Source organism: Carcharhinus amblyrhynchos, chromosome 17, assembly GCF_965287045.1.
Source record: "Carcharhinus amblyrhynchos chromosome 17, sCarAmb.v2.hapA, whole genome shotgun sequence".
NCBI classification, from domain to species: Eukaryota; Metazoa; Chordata; class Chondrichthyes; order Carcharhiniformes; family Carcharhinidae; genus Carcharhinus; species Carcharhinus amblyrhynchos.
The window spans coordinates 47,281,492-47,296,316 of NC_137340.1; the positions used below are offsets into that span (position 1 = coordinate 47,281,492).

A 14,825-nucleotide genomic window follows, 5' to 3' on the forward strand; every position below is an offset into this window, starting at 1 on the left:
GTTGCCGTCGCTCCGCCCCTTCCCAGCTGCGTTCTACGTCATCCGGCTGCTGGCGGAGCACCTTTCTGTGACGTAGAACGCTGACGCGATGACAGGCTTCGCCGGAGCTGGTGACGTGTCGGAGGGGGCGGAGACGGGGGAGGCGGGGCGGACCGGAGCGTGCGCTGATTGGGCACGCCATGACTGGACACGCCCTGATTGGACACGCCCTGATTAGACGCGCGCTAATTGGATGGACCTGGATTGAACGCGCATTGATTGGACACTCATTGAGCGCGCGCTGATTGGATGAACCTGCATATAACATCTTCTGATTGGACGTTGATTGAACGCGCTTTGATTGGACACCAATTGGATGCGCGCTGATTGGACGTTGATTGGACGCGCGCTGATTGGACGTACGAACCTGTGCCCTGAGGAGGGAAAAAGTCAATGGAGTTGCTACTTTAGTTACATTTTTCCCTCCTGGTCCTCGCTGTAACAAATCAAAAGATTGCAACCTGCCAGGTAGGTGAGTAACTGTGTTGCAATTTTTCTACTTGTTGTTGGCACTTTGTAATCTGGGAGCTGTCCTGCCAGTCTGCTTGGTATTGCTGCGCTGCTGCAGCTGTCACTCTCGGCCCTTCCACTTTGTACTCGTGTCACAGAGTCTCTTGCTTCTTAAACACTTGCTGCCCCCCGAATCACCATATTACACCAGTTGGCTATGTGCAGTCTCGATCACAATCACCTGCTGGCAAATGATGCAAGCCCAAATGAATAACTTCAGTCAGTCAGGCAGATACTTCTGTGACAGAGGAGGGGCTTGCATTTATATATCGCCTTTCCTGACCTCAGGCTGTCCCAATGAGCGCTTTAGCTGATGCAATCCTTTGGAAGTTTGTTACTGTTGTAAATGCAGCTGTCAATTTGCACACAGCAAGTTCCCACAAGCTGCAATGTGACTGTGCCGTGCTGGTCAGTTAACAGCAATGTTGGTTGACAGGTACATAATGATCAACACGTTGGGGATAACTCCCTTCTTCCTCTTTGAAATGGTACCATGGAATCGTTTACATCCACCCAAAAGATGTTTCATCCAAAAAATGGCCCTAACAATGCAGTCCTCTGTTCATAATCCATCAGAGTTTTAGCCAAAATATTTGGGTCGAGTCTCTGGAATGGGACATGAAACTAAAACAGTGGCAAAAATATTTCAGAGAAATTAATATGAAACATCATGATTTTGTGTACAGCTCGTGTTTGTTTTTATTGATGTATGAATAATTTGTGTTACGATTTACAAGCTGTAAGAAATAGTTTATCAAAGATTATAAAATTTACTAATAGTCCTTTGTGTTTCAATATTGGGTACATGTTTATGGCCATTTGTGTTCTGAACAGTGCATAAGAAGTTTTGACAGGCGCTATGGTGGCCACAAGGGAATCATCAATAGATCTCCCTGTGGGCTTTTGGACTAGGAGCTTCCCAGTAGTGAACAAAGGTTTGCCCATAAGGAAAGGAGCAGTGGGGAGAATGGTTTAAAAGCAGCAGGTTCCACTCAGGCCGGCAGTCGATAGACTCGGGCTGACTTGTACACTATAGCCACTCAGTGGCATTTCCAGCACATTGCAAACAAAGGGTGGTGCTGACAGAATACTGACCTTGGTGAGGTTGTTACATTGGCAATGAGGCGTTGAGTTTTCTTTTCCCTCCGGACCATCTTTACTGTCAAGACAAGTAATCCTCCAGTAAGAAAAATGCCCCTTATTGGTAAAGCAGAAGCCTATGGTGCAAGCAGAGAAGAGTGAGCCCTATATGCAGAGCACATGCATTACTTTTTCCGGGCCAACAATATTGAACGCGACGGAAAACAGAAAGTGATCCTGTTGATGGCATGTGGGGTCCTGACCTTCATTGTAATGAAAAGCCTGACCTATCTGAATGCCCCTGACTCCAAACCCTTTAATGAATTGACAGACTTGGTTAAAAGCTATTATGACTCAAACCCTTCCATAATACTCCAGCGATACTGCTTTAACATGATAGGGTATACCCCTGGGGAATCTGTCACCAAATTTCTGACCAGGTTGTTAAAATTTGCAGAACACTATGAATTTGGGCCACCCTGAAAGACATGTTGTGAGATAGGCTGGCCTGTGGAATTAATAATGTGACAGTCCAAAAGAAAATTGACAGAACCCAATTTGGACCTAAAGAAGATCATTGAGATAATGTTATTATTGGAGAACGCATAGAAAGGTGCTCAGGAACTTACAGGAGACATCAACGGCAGTGTCCTCTGGACTGGGATATACCTCGGCCCTTGACCCTCATGCAACATCCATTTCTCAACTGAGAGCAATGGTATTAGTAGAAACCACAGAATCCCTTATAGCGGCAGAGGCCAAGTCGCATCACCAGGCAGTCAAGGAAAGGCAGAAACAGCCTTTAAACTCCAGGGAGCATCTTCCAGAAGGTTGCAGATGCCGAACAATAGACTATTGCAAGTGCTGCAGAAAACCACAACTGAGACAAAGGTATCAGGACAGTCAAAACATGTGCTATTTTGAAAAAAGCCCAAGGCGAGTACTGGACTGTACCTTGTAGATGTGCTCATAACCAGGGACAATGCAATTTAATGTCATCTCCACGACAAAGGTTGCCCCCCCTCCTACTGTTGGAGTTGTTAGCAAATGGTCATGCATTAAAAATGAAAGTGGATTTGGGGGCTGTGATCTCCATTACTGGGGAGCAGACTTATGATCGCTTCTGGCCTGGTTTTCACCTTCTGGACTTAGAAAACATAAAGACCAGGCAGTTCACCTACAAGGGGAACCATTACAAGTAAAGGGCATCACAGTGACCCTCACCTGAATTACAGGCAACAGTCAGCTCGACTTCCTCTCATCATTGTACAGGGACCTAATCTTATGGGGAGAAATTGGCTCTGACACATCAGATTGAACTGGCTGGAGATCTTCAGGCAGGGTGTGGGGGTGCTGTACGAAGTCATCACCAAGCACCTCAAAGTTTTCCAGGAATGGCTTGGGAAAAAAAGGGGAGCCAAAGTTAAAATCTACATCAACCACAATACTGTGCCCAAGTATTTTTGAGTGAGCCCAGTTCTGGCAGGTTGGCACAATGGTTAGCACTGATGCCTCACAGTGCCAGGAACCTGGGTTCAATTCCTGACTTGGGTCACTGTCTGAGTGGAATTTACGAGTTCTCCTGATGTCTGCTTCAGTTTCCTCCGGTTGCTCTGGTTTCCTGCCGCAGTCCAAAGATGTGCAAGTTAGGTTGATTGCCATGATAAATTGCCCCTCAGTACTAGGAGGATGAGCAGGATAAGTATGTGGGGTTACAGGGATAGGACTAGGTGGGATTGTTGTCGATGCAGGTTCGAAGGGCTCTTTCTGCACTTTAGGGATTCTATAATTCTTTTGGAAAAAGTAGAATCGGAACCGGAATGCATGGAAAGGCTGGTCTTAATAAGACCTGTACAATTTGCAGGGTTGGCCGCACCTGCTGTTCTTGTCCTTAAGCTGGATAAGTTGGCTCAACTTTGTGGAAACCATTAGTTTACTGTCAATAGGGTTTCTAAGCTTGATGGATATCTCATGCCCTGGATTGAAGACCTGTACGCCAGGTTAACTGGGGCCAAGCATTTTCGAAGTCGGACATGAATCATGCATATCTCCAACTTGTATCACTTGAGCCATCGCAGAAGCATGTGACAGTACGAACAAAGGCCTATACGAGCACACTCGTCTGTCCCTTGGGGATCTCCTCTGTATGCGCCATTTTCAACAGGTCATGAAGAATATACCCCAAGGGTTACCCCAGGTAACGGTGTGCCTGTACAATGTCTTGGTCACAGGAACTTTGGAATGTGAACACCTTGCAAACCTGGGGGAAGCCTTACAGTGACTCTTGGAGGTCAGGGTAGACCTGAAAAGGAAAAAATGTGTTTTCCAAGCAAGTGCCATGACCTACTTGGACTATAGGGTGGATGGCAAGGAGCTTCCTGGGGTTAGTGAAATATTATGAGAAGTTTATTCTTAATTTAGCTTTTTTACTGGTCCCCTTGCATATTCCAATGTGGAAACATCAAAGGTGGTTTTGGGGTGGAGGTGGCAGCAGCAATGGCATTAAACAGATACTTTTGTCTTCTACATTAATGACTCATTTTGACCTGAAAAAGGACCTTATCTTGATGTGCGATACTTCCCGTTATGGAGTTGGAGTGGGGCTCGTACATTGCTGGAGAGATGGAACAGAGGACCCTATTGTGTCTACATTGATGGTGATGCAGTTAGAGTGCTATACAGGCTGCTGTTTAGTTTCAGTTTCTCTCGGTACAGGCAAAAGCACCTAGAATAAACCTTGTTATGTAAAACCCACAACCCCTAACATAAATAAGACATTGCAAAAAGAGAGTTAGCATGTAGTTATTTTTGATGGCTGTATCTGGATGCACAGATTGAAGAAAATGTGGAGATCAGAGGGTAAGTTGAAGACACATCAGCCTTGGTCACCTGAAAAGGATCAGTTATCCATTTAGTGTCCTGGGAAAAACAAATTTAAAGGCAGTCAACAGCCAGGGCTCACAAAATTATGTTGTGCACCTACGGGCAGCACAGTAGTTAACACTGCTGTGCCAGGGACCTGGGTTTAAATCTGGCCTTGGGTTACTGTCTGTGTAGAGTTTGCACGTTCTCCCCATGTCTGCACTGGTCTTCTCCAGGTGTTCTTGTTTCTCCCACATCCAAAGATGTGCAAGTTAGGATGATAGGCCGTGATAAATTGACCCTAGTGTCAGGAGATTAGCAGGGTAAATAAGTTGGGTTATAGGAATGGGGCCTGGGTGGGATTGCAGACTCGATGGGCCGAATAGCCTCCTTCTGCACTATAGATTCTATGAATATGTTTTTGTTTACACTCTTGAAGCAACCCTCTTTATCCCATTCTTCCTTCTCAGAAGGCTTTCACTCATGCTGAGACGCGGTGAAGCCAAGTTAAGATCATCTGCTTGGCATAGATCTGAGAATCAAGTAGAGGGACATAGATCAGCTAGAAAGTCAATATCTTTTCCCAAAGTTAGGGGAGTCTAAAACTAGAGGGCATAGGTTTAAGGTGAGAGGGGAGAGATACAAAAGTGTCCAGAGGGGCAATTTTTCCACACAGAGGGTGGTGAGTGTCTGGAATGAGCTGCCAGAGGCAGTAGCAGAGGTAGGTACAATTTTGTCTTTTAAGAAGTGTTTAGACAGTTGCACGGATACGATGGGTATAGAGGGATATGGGCCAAATGGGGGCAACTGGGATTAGCTTAAGGATTTAAAAAAAGGGTGGCATGGACAAGTTGGACTGAAAGGCCTTGTTTCCATACTGTAAACCTCTATGAACATAAGAAATAGGAGCAGGAATAGGCCGTCTAGCCCCTCGACCCTGCCCCGCCATTCAATAAGATCATGGCTGATCTGATAGTGGTTCAGTTCCACTTACCCGCCTGCTCCCCATAACCCTTAATTCCCTTATTGATCAGAAATCTATCTACCTGTGACTTAAACACATTTAATGAGGAAGCCTCCACTGCTTCAATGGGCAGAGAATTCCAAAGACTCACTACCCTCTGAGAGAAGAAGTTCCTCCTGAACTCTGTTCTAAATTGACTCCCCCTTATTTTGAGGCTGTGCGCTCTAGTTCTTGTTTCCTTTCTAAGTGGAAATAATCTCTCTGTTTCTACCCTGCCTAGCCCCTTCATTATCTTATATGTCTCTATAAGATCCCCCCTCAGCCTTCTAAACTCCAATGAGTACAGGCCCAATTTAATCAATCTCTCCTCATGGCTAACCCCCTCATCTCCAGTATCAACCTGTTGAACCTTCTGTGCACTCCCTCCAAGGCCGGTATTTCCTTTCGCAAATAAGGGGACCAAAATTGCACACAGTATTCTAGTTGCCTATGACTCTATGATCTCCCGACATGTACAGCTCACCTCCTCCACAGGTTATGTATGTTTTATTAATGATGTGGAGGTGCCGGCGTTGGACCGGGGTAAACACAATAAGCAGTCTCACAACACCAGGTTAAAGTTCAACACGTTTATTTGGGAGCACAAGCCACTCGCTTTCGGAGTGCTGCCCCTTGTCACACGTCACACTATCTGTAACCCCCACAACTTGCCTGGGCTTGCAAAATCTCACTAATTCTCCTGGCTAGAGACAATACACATTTCTTTAACCTGTGCTTAAACCTCTCTCCATTCATTGTCTGTACCTTTAAGACTTGATTACCTGTGAAGACTTGCATTCCAACCATTACTTTGTAAATTGGCTTTATATGTCCTGGTGCTGTGAGGCAGCAGTGCTAACCACTGCCATCGCACCGCCCCAAATGCTGCCAAGCATGAAAATCAGATGGATCTTTATGTACAGCAAAGGAAACAATATGCAGATGGTAGTTACTTCCCTTGTTTGTACAGTTTGTGAACAGAACTCCCACTCAAATGATGAAGGGGCAGCGCTCCGAAAGCTAGTGGCTTATGGTACCAAATAAACCTGTTGGACTTTAACCTGGAGACTTATTATGTTTTATTAAGTGTGCTAAAATATTGACATGTTTCAGAGTGCAAGTGCTGTGGGTACCTGCCATCTTAGGGGAAGCCATTCTAAAATTTTCTATGGTTCTGAATCCGTATATTTAAATTACTATAGCAGCTGACTGAATTGTTATTGGGTTGATCTATGTGGGAGCCCAGTGGCAGTCAGCTATGAAATGTTGGGGTCCCGCAAGAGTATTACATGATCTTCATCGGTGTCACCTCTGACATGCAAGATAATTTTCATTGGAAGCAATACCAGGCTTTTTTGGAAGGTGGATGATTTTTTTGCAGTGTGTTTCCCTGCATTAAATATCACAGGGGATCAGCCTTGATATGGAGCCTTTCTTCATGCCCTCTCTTCCAGTGCAGCTAGAAGCATGTGATTGATGAGAAGAGGATTTAGACTGGTGTGAAAGAGTTGGGGACAAACACAAAAGTTTAAAGTTTATTTATTAGTGTTGCAAGTAGGCTTACATTAACACTGCAAGGAAGTTACTGTGAAATTTGCCTTGTCGCCACACCCTGGCGCCGGTTCAGGTACACTGAGGGAGAATGGCCAATGCACCTAACCAACCACGAGTTTTGGACTGTGGGGGGAAACTGGAGCCCCTGGAGGAAACCCGTGCAGACACAGGGAAATGTGCAGACTTCACACAGACAGTGACCCAAGGCCAGGAATCGAATCTGGATCCCTGGTGCTGTGAGGCAGCAGGGCTAATCACTGCCATCGTGCTGCCCCAAATGCTGCCAAGCGTGAAAATCAGATGGAACTTTATGTACACCAAAGGAAACAATCTGCAGATGGTAGTTACTCCCCTTGTTGTACAGTTTGTTAGGAACTGAGAATGTTGGTCAGAGAAAACAGAATGTACCTGGTACTCAAAGTCCAGATTTTATTATGGGAGCATGTTAACAACAGCCTACCTCTCATGTTTGTATGGTGATGTTACAGCAAAGTGGTCTGCTCAAGACACCACCTATGTTGGTACAAGTGGGGGGAACATGGAACATAGAATATAAAATGGGGATGAAGAGGAAAATCTGCCCCAAAACATTTCAGAGGGGGTTTTAATCACCATTCTCATTGCTGATGTGCTTTTCTTCTTGCGCTAGTAAGAAGCGGTCCACCTCTTAATTTTAACATCTATCGAGAAAGATTTCCTTTTTTAGATGTTTGTGGTGAAATCATAAAACTGTATATTAAAAGTTTATTTATTGGTGTCACATTAACACTCCATGAAGTTACCATGAAAATCCCCTAGTCGCTACATTCTGATGTCTGTTCGGGTACATTGAGGGAGAATTTAGCATGGCCAATGCACCTAACCATCATGTCTTTTGGACTGTGAGAGGAAACCGGAGCACCCGGAGAAAACCCACAGAGACACAGGGAGAGTAAAGAACAAAGAACAAAACAGCCCGGGAAGCAGGCCCTTCGGCCCAACGAGCCCGCGCCGCCATTTTAACATTATGAGTCCCCCCTCCACCCATGACCCTTGTCTATGCTTATGGAATTCCACTTTGAGGGAAGACTAATTTAGGGACAATTTATTACCTCCAATCAGCCTAAGAGCACATCTTTGGGGTGTGGGAGGAAACCAGAGCACCCGGAGAAAACCCACGCAAGCACGGGGAGAATGCGCAAACTCCCGTAGACACTGGCCCAAATCCATGTATCTGCACAGCAAACAGTGATAGTCACTGAGCTGTCGTGTTGCCCAGCATCTGGTCCAGTTTAAGCGTACACTAACGACATGAAGTACTAGGCTATTCTCGAAACAACTAAGAGCAGCCCTTGCACAACCCATCGCATGTATGCCCCTCGTCGGACAACAAGGCGACCAAAGCACCTGTGAATTAAAAGAGAAAAACATTAGTATCATCCACATCCGTATACATTACCAGGGACGCCCCAAGGCTCCTGAACCTTCTTCAAAACATTCTCCTGTATCCCTCCATCTCCAACCTGCTCATGTGCTTGTCTAAGTAACTCTTAAACAACTCCAGCGCGCCTGCCTCCACCACCTTGCTTGGCAGAACATTCCATACCCCCACTAGCCTCTGTGTGGAAAAACCTCCCTCTAACATCCGAATTATACCTCGCCCCCCTCACCATCAGCCCGTGGCCCCTCGTAATGTGCGTTTCCAACATAGGAAAAAGCTTACTACTGTTTATCTATACCCTTCATAATCTTATATACCTCTATTAGATCTCCCCTTAGTCGCCGTCTTTCAAGGGAAAACAGCCCCAATTTGCTCAATCTTTCCTCATAACCCAGCCCTTCCATACCAGGCAGCATCCTGGTAAACCTTCTCTGCATTCTCTCCAGTGTCTCCACGTCTTTCCGATAGTAAGGCAACCAGAACTGGACGCAGTATTCCAAATGCGGCCTAACCAATATTCTACACAACTGCAACATTAGACTCAAGCTGTTATACTCTATACCCCTTATAAAGGCTAACATACCATAAGCTTTCTTTACAACCTTCTCCACTTGTACTGCCACCTTCAAAGACTTGTGCACTTGCACCCCCAGGTCCTGCTGCGTTTCTATACTCTTTATAAGTCTGCCCTTTATCATATAACTCCCCCTACATTATTTCGGCCAAAATGCATGACTTCACATTTATCAGGGTTAAACTCCATTTGCCATGTATCTGCCCAATATACCAGCCTATCTATATCCCGTTGTATTGCCAGACACTGCTCCTCACTGCCCGCCAATCCAGCCATCTTAGTGTCATCTGCAAATTTGCTGATCACACCACTTACTCCTTCTTCCAAGTCATTTATGTATATTACAAAAAGAAGAGGTCCCAGTACTGAGCCCTGCGGCACACCACTAGTGACAGACCTCCAGCTAGAAAAGGACCCTTCCACTACTACTCTCTGTCTCCTCTTACCAAGCCAGTTATCAATCCATCTAGATACCTGGCCTTGTATCCCACGAGCCTTAACCTTTTCAACCAACCTACCATGAGGGACTTTGTCAAATGCCTTACTGAAATCCATATAGATGACATCAACGGCTCGTCCTTCGTTGACCGTTTTTGTCACCTCCTCAAAAAATCCTACCGATACGTAAGGCAAGACTTCCCCTTAACAAAGCCATGCTGCATATCCCTAATCAGATCGCAAAGCTCTAAGTGCTCGTACATCCTATCCCTAAGAATCCCCTCCATCAACTTGCCTACCACTGACGTCAAACTCACTGGCCTGTAGTTACCAGGGTTATCCCTCCTACCCTTTTTAAACAACGGTACCACGTTCGCAATCCTCCAGTCCTCTGGGACCTCACCTGTGTCCAAGGAAGAGACAAAGATTTGCGTCAGAGGCCCAGCAATTTCATCTCTTGCCTCCCTAAGCAGCCTTAAATGCCAGCAGACCCCAGAGATTTATCAGTTTTAATGCTACCTAAAAGCCCTAACACTTCCTCCCTCATAATGGATAGTTCCTTCAGTTGGTCTACAGCTCCCTCCATGACAGTAGCAGACATCAAGCCCGTCTCCTTTGTGAATATCGACGCAAAGTATTCATTCAGGATCTCCCCCATTCCCTCAGACTCTAAGCACAGTTCCCCTCCTCCGTCCCTGAGGGGACCGATTTGTTCTCTAACCACCCTTTTGTTCCTGACAAAGAAGTAAAACACCTTTGGATTTTCCTTAATCCTGTCTGCCAAAGCCATTTCATGCCCCCTTTTTGCCCTTCTAACTCCCCGTTTGAGCTCCCTCCTACTGTCTCTGTATTCCTCCAATGCTCTCCGTTCCCAGTTGCTTAGACCTAACATACACCTCTCGTTTCTTCCTGACCAAGTCCTCAATATCCCGAGTAATCCACGGCTCTCTAATCCTACCTTTCCCATCCTTCCTCTTAGCCGGCAGATGTCTTTCCTGCAACCATTTCAGTTTTCCCTTGAAAGACTCCCACATGCCAAACGTGGACTTGCCCTCAAACAGCCTATCCCAGTCTGTATCCCTAAGTTCCTGCCTAATCTGGCTGTAGCTAGCCTTCCCCCAATTTAACACCTTCCCCTTAGGACAGTACTCATCTTTTTCCATTAATATCCTAAAGTAGACAGAGTTGTGGTCATTGTTAGCCACATGTTCACCTACTGCAACCTCAACCACCTACCCGCTCATTCCCCAGAACTAAATCCAGTATAGCTCCCTCTCTAGTCGGGCTATCTACATACTGCTCCAAGGACCCTTCCAGTACACATCTTACAAATTCCTCCCCGTCCAAACCCCCAGCTCTAGGCACCTTCCAATCCACCCCAGGGAGATTAAAATCTCCCACCACAACAACCCTATTCTTCCTACACCTATCCAAAATGTCTCTACATATACCGTCTTCCACTGCCTGCGGGCTGTTGGGTGGTCTGTAATACACCCCTAGCATAGTAATCGCTCCCTTCCTATTCCTCAACTCCACCCACAGCGACTCAATTCCTAACTCCTCCATATTATCCTCCCTCTGCATCGCTGTGATGTGCTCCCTAACTAACAACGCCACTCCCCCTCCTCTTTTCGCCCCTCCTCTGTCGTGCCTAAAACACTTATACCCAGGAATATTTAACTGCCAGTGTTGCCCTTCCTTTAACCACGTCTCTGTCACTGCCACCACATCTAAATTCCTCGCGAACATTAAGGCCTTAAGCTCATCTGTTTTACCCGTCACACTCCTCGCATTAAAACAGATGCACTCCAGACCTACAGGCCCACTCGGATCCTCCTTCTCCCGGGGAATTTTCCTCGCATCCAAACTTACCCTGTCACCCAACTCGCTCCCAATCCCAGTGCCTACTGAGCTATCTGTCTCCTCCCCACCCCCACTCCATATTAGTTTAAACCTTGCCAAAACACTCCAGCTAACCTCCCAGCTAAAATATTTGTGCCCTTCCCATTTAAATGTTCCTCGTCCCACTTGTATAGGTGCCCTTCCCTCACAAAGACTTCCCAATGGTCCACAAAAGTAAAACCCTCTGTCCTGCACCAATCCTTCAGCCACGCATTCAGCTGTAGGATCTCATTATTCCTTGCCCCGCTATTACTGGGCACTGGCAGCAGCCCAGAGATTGCCACCCTGGAGGCCCTGCTCTTCAGCCTGGCCCCCAACTCCCTGAACTGCCTACGTATATCCCCCCTGCTCTTCCTTCCTACGTCCTTCTCTCCTACGTGTACAATTACATCAGCCTGGGTCCTTTCGCCAATGTGCAGACTCCACAGAATGTGCAGACAGTGACTCAAGACTGGAATTGAACCTGGGTCCTAGCGCTTTTCAGGCAGCAGCGCTAACCACTGTGCCACCATGCCGTCTGTTTCTGTCTGTTAGAAATAGTTAATACAGGAATCCTCCTGATTACTGAAATGGCTCTTTCTCTGTGGACAATACTGAACTTTAATTGAATTTTCCTGGGATTCCATGTAAATTTATATTTAACATATCCATTGTATCTATTGGTCACTCAGAGCTTCTTTTCATTTTTCTTTCACATCCACACATACCCATGTACAACAATTTGACTTGCGTTCTTCATCAGCCAGCCAAGAAAAGCAGAGAATGTATTTTTTGAAATACATTGTTTGCATATTTTCTACCCTCAAGCACAATTCTAAAGCAATAATGTTTAGCTAGAAGAGACCTGACTCTAATAAAGAGAAAAAATGTTCTTAGGAAGTAAATGACCATCAGGTTAGAATGGAAGGGGTGGCACAGTGGTTAGCACCACAGCCTCCAGGGACCAGGGTTCAATTCCAGCCTCAGGTGACTGTATAGAGTTTACACATTCTCGCCTGTCCGCAGGTTTCCTCCGGGTGCTCTGGTTTCCTCCCGCACTCCAAAAATGTGTACGTTAGGTGGATTGGCCATGCTAAAAAAAGGTTGCCCTTTGTGTCCCAAGACATGTAGATTAGATGGATTAGCCATGGGAAATGTGTAACGTTACAGGGATAGGATGGGAAAGAGGGCCTGGGTGAAATTCCCTGTAAGAAGTCTCACAAAACGAGGTTAAAGTCCAACAGGTTTATTTGGTACCACAAGCCACCAGCTTTCGGAGCGCTGCTTCTTCATCAGGTAAGTGTGAGTTCTGTTTGCGACAGGGCATATAAAGACAGAAACTCAGTTTACAAAATAATGGTTGGAATGCGAATCTTTACAGGTAATCCAGTCTTAAAGGTACAAACAATGTGAGTGGAAAGAGTGTTAAGCACAGGTTAAAGAAATATATATTGTCTCCACACAGGACAGTTAGTGAAATTTTGCAAGCCCAGGCAAGTTGTAGGGGTTACAGATAATGTGACATTATCCCAAGATTCCGGTTGAGGCCGTCCTCATTTGTGCGGAACTTGGCTATCAGTCTCTGCTCAGCGACTCTGCATTGTCGTGTATCGTGAAGACCCCTTGGAGAAAACTTACCTGGAGATCAGAAGCCGAATGCCCTTGTCAGCTGGAGTGTTCCCCAACAGGAAGAGAACACTCTTACTTGGTGATTGTTGAGCGGTGTTCATACTCTGTTGCAGAGTCGATGGGCCAGATGGCCTCATAGTTCTATGGATGGACAAAATGGCCTACTCCCCAATTTAACAGAATTGTTGTGACTCTGCTCAAATTGTTGATGTTTCTCAATTACAAACTTGATGCATTCCCTGATGTGTAACAATGACCATTCCAATGGCCATCCATTGGAATAGAGATATTCCATTAAGTATTTGTGTCCTTCACGTAGATCCATTTTAAACATCTTGCTCGTAACAATGTGAAGCACACCCATTAGTGATCAATAATGAAAAAATAATTAATAATGACCACATCCATTCCATCCAACAGACCACACTCAGTATGTTTTGTATTGGCCTGAATCCAATGCGTTTTATGACTGTAGGGAGATGAATATCTAGGTAAAATGTCAAGGCAGATAAATCTCTGATAAATGCGATTATCTAAAACTTCTCTCTGCTATTTGAACAGATTGATGTCCCTGGTCAGAATTAGCGAAAGAAGAATTTCAGGTGAATGGTTTACACATTCCAACACCTGGATCCCAAATACCAAGGCCATCAATCTTACATGACCAGTTGCACATCACAGTTGGCACTTCCTGTACTTCCAACAGCATAGAAACCATAATGATCCACCGAGTATTTAATCATCTCTTATCCATCTGAAGTCCAAACTTACTGAGTAGATATCCAGCCCAGTGCTTTTTGTCAAAACAAGTGAGTTGACCTAGCGTTAGTGACTTTTACAGGGAGTCTGTTCCGCATTGTTTATATAAAAAAACTAATTTCTTGTCTGATTTGGATTTTATTAGTTTTTGTATTTTTACTTCAGCTGTGAGGTTGTGGGGTCAGTTCATTCTTCTGAATAGATCAGTTTTCAAAAAAAATCAAAATCTACCAGTTGCCACACTCTGGCACCTGTTCGGGTACACTGAGAACAAATTTAGCGTGGTCAATGCACCGAACCTGCTCATTTTTGGAGTGTGGAGGGAATCAGAGCATCCAGCAGAAACCTACATAGACACGGGGAGAATATGCAGACGGGGGAAGTGGTTTAATGTCTCACCTGAAAAACACTCAATACTGCAGTGAAGTATTGGCCTTAGTGATGTACTCAAGTTATTGGAGCAGGACTTGAACCCACAGTGGGACTTGCTACAAAGTGAGCCTCAGCAAACACCCTTGTTCCTGGAATAAACACACAACCAAAAGGAAAATTCCCAATACACTATAAATAGTTACTTTCATCAAGAAATCAGGTTAAAAAAGCTAGGACACTTATTTTTAAGCTGTACTGTCTTTGAGCTATAGCTCACACAACACACAATGCATTTGCCACATAAGTAATCATTTCAAAATGTCTAAAGTAAGTTTTTTAAAAAGTAGTCAGTGTAATAAACAGTTGGCAGTATCTCAGTCTCAGACAATACATTCCAATCTCTAGTAATGTTTATAAACTATTTATAAGACAATCGGAACTGCTTGATCGAATTACTGTCTTTGCAACTCTAAGCCAGCCACCTGTTATGCTTCAAGTGCCCATATATAATATTTCAGGGAACTGATGGCATTTTCTAGAATGAAATTTACGATAGTATACTTTCTTGAGCCAGGGCAGCATCATGCAAACAATCCACTGGAAGTTTTCTTTTCCCAAGGCTTGTCGTCCCTGGAATATAGAAGAGCAAGGGGTGATTGCTTGATTGGGATCTTTCAAATTTTGAATTAATAAGATAGACAGAA

The 14,825-nt window shown here is 45.1% G+C and overlaps 1 protein-coding gene across 8 annotated transcripts in view; it reads left to right on the forward strand.

The window, feature by feature from the left end:
- Nucleotides 1–392: 392 nt before the first annotated feature.
- sfxn2 (sideroflexin 2) overlaps nucleotides 393–14,825 on the forward strand; it is a 125,232-nt gene continuing 110,799 nt past the window's right edge. For 5 of the 8 annotated variants that reach the window (XM_080205914.1, XM_080205916.1, XM_080205915.1 and 2 more), the window contains exon 1: nucleotides 393–511. The gene's annotated coding sequence lies outside the window, so the exon portion shown is untranslated. Of the gene's footprint in view, nucleotides 512–13,551; nucleotides 13,800–14,825 lie in introns of all 8 variants that reach the window. The other 3 variants (XM_080205910.1, XM_080205911.1, XM_080205909.1) reach the window with 3 other exon arrangements.